The sequence below is a fragment of the Salvelinus namaycush genome, chromosome 39 (assembly GCF_016432855.1).
Source record: "Salvelinus namaycush isolate Seneca chromosome 39, SaNama_1.0, whole genome shotgun sequence".
Taxonomy (NCBI): Eukaryota; Metazoa; Chordata; class Actinopteri; order Salmoniformes; family Salmonidae; genus Salvelinus; species Salvelinus namaycush.
The window spans coordinates 10,397,059-10,409,039 of NC_052345.1; the positions used below are offsets into that span (position 1 = coordinate 10,397,059).

The 11,981-nt window shown below is 39.1% G+C and overlaps 1 non-coding gene across 1 annotated transcript; it reads left to right on the plus strand.

Moving 5' to 3' along the window:
- The first annotated feature begins 3,784 nt into the window (after positions 1–3,784).
- Positions 3,785–3,861, plus strand: trnas-uga. The gene has a single exon. It is a non-coding gene; the product is annotated as a tRNA-Ser (tRNA).
- Positions 3,862–11,981: the final 8,120 nt, after the last annotated feature.

Here is an 11,981-nt window from a genome sequence, read left to right on the forward strand (position 1 = left end):
CTCAGCAAAACCTCAGTTCATAACCATTTCCTTTCCATTTGATGGAATTGCTACACCCATGAAATGGCCTGTATGATAAAGCGGTTCAAGAGGGCAGGAAGCTGAACTATGACAGTTGCATTGATCTGTGATATGTGTCCCCAGGTGCCGATTACATCCAGATTTTCTCTTTCACAGTGACAGGATTTTATGGATCGCTACATAACACACGGATGGGAAGTAGGGGGAGTCAGTACATGCAATAGGACTGAGAATGTTACAACCGAGAAGACAATGAGGGACCTGACTGGCAGATGAAAAGGTTTAGAGTGTGGAGGTATGAAGCTGTGACCTAACCTGCCTACCAATTGGAACGGTAGTTGTGCACTAGTGCAGTTAGGCATGCTCTTTACCCTTACTCAGATCCAATTCAAAGCGAGGAATTAGATCTTAGCAGGATTAGAGTCAAGTATTTTCTAGTGGTCCACTCTCAATAAGAATGTGGACTAGATCAATTATACCAGAGATGTAATGAATGGCTTGGCAGAATAGAATAGAATCGAGATAGATATGTTATTGGCAGAAAAGGTTGGGGTTTGTGTGTTATTCGGGTCGATGTGCTGTACGTTTATCCCAAGTAACACAGCTCCAGATGGATCTGTGACTAAGGCCTTGGAGGTTTAACCACCCTAGCTCACGAGTTGGCAGTGACCTCAGGGGTGGATACTTTTCTGACTAATTGGTTTGACAGTATGTTTGGGAAATGGAAAAATGTCATGATTACTGTGTTATGGGCTACCTTCACCTGTGTGACTGTGTTAGTTTTGTGTGGATGTGGTTTGATTCCGTGTGTGAAAGTTCTCATTTCCAGGATTCTGGAGAAATCGATTACACAACAGATGATAAAGTACGGACCAATTCTAAGCTCTGACCAGTGGAAGGATGAATGTATGGGCCCGGATCTAGTGGAAAACGACTCCGGATCTTTTAATTATGAGGAACCGAGATTGGACGAGACTGTATTTGACGTTTAGAGAATTTAGACGGTTACATGTTTCAATGGATAGACTGTTTCTTTAATGAAGTCTGTAACGAAAATCCTAAATATGGAGTTATGTTTCTGATGTAGGTTAGAACAGTCATTGATGTTGATGGAGTGTAAATACATGTATTGATGTGGTTTTATTCTTGTATAAACATTTATGTTTCTATATGATATTTGATATGTAGCTATGAATTGTTTTGTTATTTAGGGTGGATTGTTAGGAATTTTGTTAATAAATAGTTAAAACAAATTCTAGCTTTAGATAAAACTATAACTAATTGAACTCTGCATGCCTGGTGAAAAGAGATTTGTGTTGTGGGTCATAAAATAAGCAGAAAGGGTCGTTAAACTATGGTTGAACTGACCCAACTTAGCCCTGAGGTGTTTAGATAACTTTTTAGGTTTTCCATTATCTTGAGTTGTCTGCTAAAGTGGTAATCAATTATAGTGAGCCTTCAGGATAAATGATTATATGGTGTTTCATGTGAGTGCCCTGTGAGGTTAGAATGAACTTTTGAACCTGTTTTCTATTTGTCAGGACAATGAGACTTAATTCTGTAATCTATGACGTCATATTTTGTATATAAACCTGTGTTTATGTTCAAATGGGAGCTTGCTCCGAGAATAAACTCTATTATCTAATTTTGATAAGACTGTATCCTGTCTATTTTATGTTAATAAGTATCTTACAAATTCTTATAAATAGACAGATTGAATTTAATTAATGAGTATATTGTAGGAATTATTGAATTCCACTAACAGATGTACATTGCTTCCTTAAGTCAGGAACCACACCTGTGTGGAGGCACCCACGTTCAATATACTTTACTGTATCCCTTTTTTACTCATGTGTTTGCATTACTTTGGCAGTTACCTGTATGTGAAATATATTTTAAACCCATCCACCTGTGCCGCTGAAGATATACACTCAAAGGGCTTTATTCGATCCGTAGTGCTGAAGATACTCTTAAAAGCATGATTGACAATTTAAGGCAATGTTTCCACGGTTGCGGGGACTACATTCACGGTAGGCCTAAACGCTGCATTTGTCCTTAACATTTTTACGCAGATCTTCCGCAATACTTCAGCGATGCGATTTGAATCCAGCCCAAAGACTTGCCTTAAAGTATATCTACCAAAAAGGCAAAGCTCACATATGTTTTTGGGGGGGCTGAGTAGATTCAGGTTTGTGATGTAAAATGACATTGCAGAGGTGACTCTAGGATTATCCACTGTCTATAACAGTGGATGGGTCTATAACAGTGGATGGGTCTATAACAGTGGATGGGTCTATAACAGTGGATGGGTCTATAACAGTGGATTGGTCTATAACAGTGGATGGGTCTATAACAGTGGATGGGTCTATAACAGTGGATGGGTCTATAACAGTGGATGGGTCTATAACAGTGGATGGGTCTATAACAGTGGATTGGTCTATAACAGTGGATGGGTCTATAACAGTGGATGGGTCTATAACAGTGGATGGGTCTATAACAGTGGATGGGTCTATAACAGTGGATGGGTCTATAACAGGTCTGTAACCTGTCATTATGTTGTATCTCTCAGTCTCAGTAGTGGAGGCAATTTTAGTGGAGGAATATATGTGAAATACATTATAAACCCATCCACCTGTGCTGTTGAAGATAGACAACCAAAGACTCGTCTTAAAGTATAGTTACCAACAAAGTTGAAGCTTAGCTGTGTCAACAACTGTAAAGTTAGAAAAAAAATGAAGCCTAGTTTTTCCCGAAAAGTAATTACCTTGGAGATCCAGTAAACTGAGTGGGTGCTGTGTGGCACGATTACACATTTAGTAAGAAAGGAGCCCTGTTGAATGGGACGAGTCAGTTGACATAGCAATGAGTGTGGTTTTTTCAGGTCTCACTTCCTGAGTCCCTGAGCATTTTAAGTCATCTGTCAAGCACAGTTCACCTGTGTACTTGGGGGGCTGAGTAGAGTCTCTCAACTGTACGTCACTTGGTCTCAAGTTGTTGTCATATTGATGTGGCTTTGATCTCGAAGAACAAACAAGCTTTTATACGTATTACTTTTCCATCAACAATGGACGGTTAAAGAGGACTATGATCTCATTATGAAATGAAAAAAAGACAGAAGATGCTGGAATTGTAATTAATTTCCCTGATCCCTGATGTTTGATGTTAATGACTTTTGTATAATTTGAAATAAATAAACATGATTTATTATGACATCTTGAAACCCACAGATAATGAAAAATAATCAACAGGCCAGCAGGCCATGTTTGAAACTTGAATCATTAGCAATAGAACAAAATATAACATTCTGATTATGTTCAGATGTATATCAAAGGGTATCAAAAGTGTTTCGCCCACAGAAGTTGTTTTGTCATTTCAAACCCAAAACGGAGATGTGCAATGAAAAAGCAATATGCATCTGCCTGCTGTTGTACTCAGTCAATGGAAAATGAAAATTCTTCACATTTCACATCTCAGCTGTGAATAGTATCCAACTCCAGATGCTTGGGCCAATGTTAGATCAACGTTATATATTTCACCTCATGATTTCAGCCATTGTTGAAGGATTCTGAAATATTCTAGTAGTTTTTCAAAGCCTGTTTATGTGATTTTGATGAAAATCGATTTCCATACAAACCAAACAGTGCTACCTGAGTGGAGTGCAGATGCCGAGCGCTACAGAATAACATGAAAGTATAATGATGAAAGACATCAAGTCCTAATGAAGCATCTGGAATCATCAAATAAGAAGACACCCTGATGTCGTGGTCCCGTGTGGCTCAGTTGGTAGAGCATGGCGCTTGAAACGCCAGGGTTGTGGGTTCAATTCCCACGGGGGGACCAGGGTTCAATTCCCACGGGGGGACCAGGATGAATATGTATGAACTTTCCAATTTGTAAGTCGCTCTGGATAAGAGCGTCTGCTAAATGACTTAAATGTAAATGATGTATTCCTTCTCTCCCTCCCTGGTGGAATAGATGCTTGTCCTTGATGCTCAGGGCCTTGTAAAAAAAACACAAAAAAACTAGGTGGATGCCGTGGGAGGGTAACCAATAGGGGGTAAGGGGGTTGGAAAACTCGTAACTTTCCATGAGTTTGTCTGAAATGTTTCTTAAATGTTTGAAGTAGGCGCTGTGATTGATTACAGTTGAAGCTTGGCGGGCTCGGTTGAACTCCACCCTGCACATTGGAAACTGACCGTTTAAGACGTACTTTGCATTTCACAGAGTTGTGTGTCAAGTGGTGAGATGTGATGGCATTTATTTCATCACAGCAATGATAGACACCAGCACACAGGGGGATCTTTAATGCAGGTATAGCTGTGTGTAACAGTGTGTGCGCAAGTACATGGATGTGTGTGTTGAGAGGGTGGACAGTTATTTCGACCTTCTTCCATTTATTATTTATGCCTGTAAGTAAATTGACAGAAAACAACAGGTCAAAGATAGGACAGCTTAAAAGCTTACCCCGCAAGGTTCAGTGTAAAGGTGAATTAACTTTGATTTCCTCTCTGACTCGGCACAAAATGATGTATCGCGGGAGCTTACCAGGGCGGTTGAATTAATTACAAAAAAAGGGTTCAGATGGAACTGTTTCTGGGATTGATTGACCAGAAATGGACTATAAAACTCTGGCCACTTAGGGGCATTTTGGAGTTCATTGGATAAAATACTACTGTATTTGGAAAAAACATTTATTTGGACAAACATTTGATGTGAGTCAGTGATGATTATTATTTTTCAGAAGCCTGGAGGTTGGTTTTGTTAGCTTAATATTTCACCTCGGAATGGCGATAACTGGAATGAAAGTAAATGCAGAGGTATTCATGAGTGATGTAAATGGTCAATTTCTTCAATGGCTGAAGTGGCTGAGTTGAAGCCTAATTGAACTAAGTGTTCACTCTGACACTGGGGTTTGGGATATTTACTTATACAGTTCTATTGAGTATGGCAGTGTTTCCCAACCCTGATCCTCGAGTACCCCAACAGTACACAGTTGAGATGTAGCTCTTGACAAACACACCTCATTGAGGGCTTGATGATTAGTTGAAAAGTGGAATCAGTTGTGCTTGTCCAGGGTTACAACAAACATGTGTTCTGTTGGGGGTATTTGAGGACCAGGGTTTGGGAAATGAATCTTTCCGTTCCTTTCTGCTTAAAGTTATTCCTGTTATCTAGTCATCCCTGTTATCTAAACTCAGCCCTGTTACCTAAAGTCATCCCTGTTACAAAAGTTTTAGTGTCACAGTTACATTTCAATATTTCAAAAATAAACATATAAAGAGCACTCCCTTTATGCATAGCTGTGAGTGGACATTTTCAAACTGGCAGTGCATAATGTCAGATACCAGGGAATGCATTACATATTTTACAGACGGATAGGACATTAGTTTAATATTTCATTGGCCACAGTCTCACGGTTCCATTTTCAGAGTTTCTGTGGAAGTGCCTGAACATGTATAGCCTGAATTATCGACCTCCTGGCTCAATAGAACTACATTCATGACATAGGATCAAATGAAAGGGTGTTCTGTTCCATACTGTTTGTTTAGTCGCTACAGTATTGTAGGGCCCTCTGTTATTTACAATCATATGAATAGCTATAAAAACAAATCTATCTTCACTCCTCAAATTTTGTCAGGCTCAGTCAGAATCTCTGGAATAGATGCGCCACAAACCATTGCATTTTCTATTTCTCTAGAATGTCCCTCTTAGCTAGACGATTGGAGCTATTTCCGATACGGCAAATATCAAATCGGAGAAAAAATAATGAGTCCCTCTCACCGCCACTTCACCCTCCCCTACCTCGACACACAATCCTCCAATGAGAAGTATTTAATAGTTTAACATTAGCCTTAGTCTAAAGTGTACTGATACTACCTCTTGTAAGTCCAGAGTTCTCCATGCAACAGCAGGGACAGCTGCCCTCGTTCACAGCTCATTTGCTTCTGCTTGTCATCTGTGTATGAATAATAACTCCGCTGAGACCTACTGGTTTTTTCCTTCTACATTTATCTGCCATCGTTATCCCCTGTCAGGTATTTCTGTCAATAGCCTTGTGAAAGGAACACCGTAACTTGCGTAGTCATACAGTTGGTCATATTTGTGGACATCTGAGAGTTTACTGACCACTATCAATTTAGTGAAGTCGCTATTGATTTTATTGAACCACTATTAAACAAATGTTTTCCCTATTGTGTTAACATCATATTTTGTTGAATTACTAGACCAATGCCTTCAGATATGTACAGTGCCATCAGAAAGTATCCACACCCCTTGACTTTTCCCACATTTTGTTGTGTTACAGCCTAAAGCAAATGTGCCTACACAAAATACAACCTTAATGTCAAAATGTAATTATGTCCCCCCCCCCCCCAAAATCCAAATGAAATACTAATGAAAAGCTGAAATGTATTGAGTCAATAAGTAATCAACCCATTTGTTATGGCAAGTTCAGGAGTAAAAATGAGCTTAATAACAAGTTACATAAAAATGTGCATGGAATAATAGTGTTTAACATGATTTTTTAATGACTACTTCATCTCTGTACCCTCACATATCCAATTATATGTAAAGTCCCTTAGTGAATGTTTTCAAATGCCTTGCAAAGAACTGCACCTATTGGTAGATGGGTAAACATTTAAAAAAGCTGACATTGAATATCCCTTTGAGCATGGTGAAGTTATTAATTACACTTTGGATGGTCTATCAATACACCCAGTCACTACAAAGATAAAGGCCTCCTTCCTAACACAGTTGCTCTAGAGGAAGGAAACCGTTCAGGGATTTCACCATGAGGCCAATGGGGACTTTGACACAGTTACAGAGTATAATGGCTGTGGTAGGAAAAAACTGACGATTGATCTACAACATTGTGTGTTACTCCACAATACCAGCCCAATTGAGAGAGTGAAAAGAAGGAAGCCTGTACAGAATAAAAATATTCCAAAACATGAATCCTTTTTGCAACAAGGCACAAAAGTAATACTGCAAAAACATGTATTTTTGTCCTAAATACAAAGTGTTAATACAAAGTGTTATGTTTCAGGCAAATCCAATACAACACATTACTGAGTACCACTCTCCATGTTTTCAAGCATAGTGGTGGCTGCATCATGTTATGGGTATGCTTTTAACTGGTGAGTTTTTCAGGATAAAACATTTACGGAATGAAGCTAAGCACAGGCAATGGACAACTGTTTCAGTCTTCTTTCAACCAGACTCTGGGAGATGAACTCACATTTCAGAAGGACAATAACCTAAAGCACAAAGCCAAATCTACACTGGAATTGCTTTCCAAGAAGACAGCGAATGTTGCTGAGTGGCCGAGTTAAAGTTTTGACTTAAATCTGCTTGAAAATCTATGGCAAGACCTGAAAATGGATGTCAAGCAATGATCAACAACCAATTTGACAGAGCTTGAAACATTTTGAAAAGAACAATAAGCAAATGTTTCACAATTCAGGTGTGGAATGCTCGTTGAGCACTCTTTGAGCAATTACCCAGAAAGACTCACAGCTGTATTCACTGACAAAGGTGATTCTAACATGTATTGACTCAGGGGGTTGAATACTTATTAATCAAGACATATGTGTTTTATTTTTCACTTTATTTTTACACATTTTAGCATTTTTCTTCCACTTTGACATTACAAAGTATTTTGTGTAGATCGTTGACAAAAAATTACAGTTAATTAAATGTTAATCTGTAGTGAGGTGCGTACTGGCGGCAGAGAAGTCAGGCGCAGGAGAGCGAAAACTGATTTACAACTGTGTCGTTTAATATCCATAAACCACCGTCAACAGAACAATACAAAAAATGGGTCAAACAAAACCCGGTAAATACCAGCATACCGTGCATAAGCACTACAAGAAACAATTACCGACAAGGACATGGGGGGAACAGAGGGTTAAAATACACACCATGGAATTGATGGAATTGGAACCAGTTGTGATTCAGGGAACCAGGAAGACAAGACAAAACCAATTGAAAATGAAAGTGGATCAGCGATGGCTAGAAGGTCGGGGACTTCGACCGCCGAACGCCGCCCGAACAAGGAGAGGGACCAACTTCGGCGGAAGTCGTGACATAATCCCACTTTGTAACACAACAATGCGTGAAAAAAGTAAAGCGTTGTGAATACTTTCTCAATGCACTGTATCAATACTTTTCATCTATAATATAAAATATCCCACTGCTGCATGATGTCTTGATAAATATATTTATCTTTTGAAGGTATTTCATCATTTAGATGCATGGTGTTATAACTCAGTCCATTAAAAGTTGTAAAGTATTTCACCATCTACTTCACAGCACATTTAAAAAAAAAAAAGTCTTACCTTTACTCAACTAGGCAAGTCGGTTAAGAACAAATTCATATTTTCAATAATGGCCTAGGAAGAGTGGGTTAACTGCCTTGTTCAGGGGCATAACAACATTTTGTACCTTGTCAGCTCGGGGATTTGATCTTGCAACCTTTCGGTTACTAGTGCAACGCCCTAACCACTACCTGCCACCCCATTGTTGTGAAAATTAAGTTATTTTGCACCCACAACCACATCTCCAATACTCTTCACTGGAGAGAAAGAAGTTAAATAAAAGAACTGTCGTCAGTGATATTTCCATGTGATTAAGAGTCAAAATAAAACGTTTTTTAATTTAAATTAATTAGTCCTTTGAGGTATCATCAAGGAAAGACTGATAAGGGGGACATGGGGGCTGAAATTGGTAATTCATCTCAGAGGTGATTGATGCTTGCTGGGTCAGCATTCCCATTTCCATTTTGTCAATAGTGTGCCTCCCAAATTTTACAAGGTGATTCATTCATTAAGATGGAGAAAGAGCGACCAGGCCTTCAAAAGGTAAGTACCTACTTCAAAAAGAGGCAGGAGACTTAAATTAACATGCAGGGAAGATAAATGTAAAACTTCTTTGGATATTTTAAATGTGTGAGAGGGAAATGAGAGGCAACATGTTTGTAGTGAGTGGTAGGGTATTTTCACTGGTGCTCTGAGAGGTTTGTCAGATAGTACTACATAACATGTGTTTGGTATGTATGTATACAACCTGTAACATTTGTAGGAACGGGGAATAGCATTCAATGGTATCCTACTTACCATAACACAGGGGTGGTCTACCCTCCTCCTAGATAACTGGGGATTTGCGCCACACCATTGTCATTCCTTGTTACAGGTATTTGTCAGACATATTGTCAGCAACTTTGTCTACATTGTGCAACATCAAAACCACATTATTTCCATATGTTTACAACATTTACGAATCTCGACACACTCGTCTTGCCCTCTGCTCTCCTCTGCTGACTGACTAATGGGTTATTGAGTAAGTAATCAACTTCTAACGAGTCGACAGCAGATTTCCAAATGGCGGCCGAAACGAGTCTGAAAGGCAAGCTAAAACATGCACTGTGACTCGACGTTCGGGTCACTGCAATCTCCTCCAATAACTCTGTGTTGTGTCCTTGCGAAGAAGAGAAAAACGACACAATATATGTCAATATAAAGCAATAAATGGATACTTGTCTTCTTATTTACAACGTAAACATTAATGCAACTATGATGACATAGCAAATCGTTTTCCTTTGGGCAATTTTCCATAAAATATAGTATTTGTATGGCTAAAAACACCCATTGGACCTAATACTAATACAATACATTGAATTACAAAATCCCTCCATCCAGTTGTACTAGATGCTGTACTAGCCATGCTTAATTAGAGATCAAGTCACGAAACCAATACTTTTTCTCCAAATGTCTTGCATTACCAAAACTTCCTCTAGTGTATGTCCAGCATCAATTGGAGAGATAAACATAATTAGCTGAGAGAAAAGGGCACAGAAAACATGCAGTTTTTTTGGTTTCAACCACTGGTCGTCCACATCTGAACATAGAAATATAATTATTTGCATGGATACACTCAATATGGCTGTCGGCCTATCCATCACTGACTTGTAGTTCCAGTAATCACATTTCTATGGATGTGATTTCACAAGGTGGGCCAGACATGGCCGCCCCCTGTGGGGCTTCGACAATGCAGCTGTGGAGCGTGACATTTGGCAGTGTCACTGGAACGCCGGTTTCCCGCTTGGAAGCCGTTTGAATAGAGAAACAACTGATGCTTTCGAGAGAGATTAAAGTAGATGTCACGTGTCAAAATATTGATTGATGACCCTAAGTCCAGCTGTCAAAAAAATTATTGATGACCCTATGTCCTGCTGACGTGTGCAAGCCCAGGGTTTCCTGTCCTGACCCTCCTTTTGGTTTGAGGGGGGGCGTGGTTTATGACCCTATGAATGGTGCTCCTGTTTCATAAAAGCGTTTTATGCTGTTTTTGAATTTGTCATGCTGTTTGATGTCATGTGTCCTGTTGGGGGCTGGGGTGGGTGGGGGTGTGTGTGCTGAACATTTCAAAGAGTAAGGCCTATTTTATAGCTTATAGCCCTCAGGGGTTGTTGTCTAGGAAACACTAATGTCAGGGGCTTTGCAAAAGCCTTATAAAGCTTTTGAACAATCCCTGTTTAACCTCTAACGCCTCCCTAACCCGGATCCGGGATCCCCCCCAACACAAAAGCTGACTAGCATAGCCTAGTCTAAAGTTACAGGGATATCATAAAATAAAATGTTCATGAAATCACAAGTCCAAGACACCAAATGAAAGATACAGATCTTGTGATTCAAGCCATCATCTCTGATTTGTAAAATGTTTTACAGGGAAGACACAATATGTAAATCTATTAGCTAACCACTGTTAGCAAAAGACAACAATTTTCTTACTCCACCATTTTCTTACTGCATCAGTAGCTATCACCAATTCGGCCAAATAAAGATATTGATAGCCACTAACCAAGAAAAAACCTCATCAGATGACAGTCTGATAACATATTTATTGTATAGGATAGGTTTTGTTAGAAAAATGTGCATATTTCAGGTAGAAATCATAGTTTACAATTGCACCCACCATCACAACTCGACTAGAATAAATACAGAGAGCAACGTGTATTACCTAATTACTAATCATAAAACATTTCTTAAAAATACACAGCGTACACTAATTGAAAGACACAGATCCTGTGAATCCAGACAATATTTCAGATTTTCTAAGTGTCTTACAGCGAAAACACAATAAATCGTTATATTAGCATAGCACATGTGCAAACATTACCCCAGCATTGATTCACGGCAAAAAGAGCGATAGCATTATCACCACCAAAATGTATTAATTTTTTCACTAACCTTCTCAGAATTCTTCAGATGACACTCCTGTAACATCATATTACAACATACATATAGAGTTTGTTCGAAAATGTGGATATTTAGCCACCAAAATCGTGGTTATACAATGAGAAAAGTACCCAAGCTGGTCAGAAAATGTCGGGCGCCATATTAGACAGTGATCTAGTCTTATACATAAATACTCATAAACTTGACTAAAAAATACAGGGTGGACAGCGATTGATAGACAATTTAGTTCTTAATGCAATCGCTGAATTACATTTTTAAAATTATCCTTACTTTTCAATACAGGTTGCGCCAAAGCGAAGCTACACCAAAGAAAATGGCGGCATAAGCGTTTAACATTTTTCGACAGAAACACGATTTATCATCATAAATAGTTCTTACTATGAGCTGTTCTTCCATCAGAATCTTGGGCAATGAATCCTTTCTCCGGTCTAATCGTCTTTTGGTCGAAAGATGTCCTCTTGTCCCGTTGAAATGGCCACTAACGTTCACCATGCACTCGAAAAGTGCCCAGCTCCTCGAGGTGCATCACACAGAAATGCCATAAAATCGCCCTAAACGGATATAAATTGCTATAAAACGGTTTAAATTAACTACCTTATGATGTTTTTAACACCTATAACGAGTAAAAACATGACCGGAGAAATATTACTGGCTAAACAACAGCTTGGAAGGAGGCAAGTCCGACGTCCATCGTGCGTCAGGCGC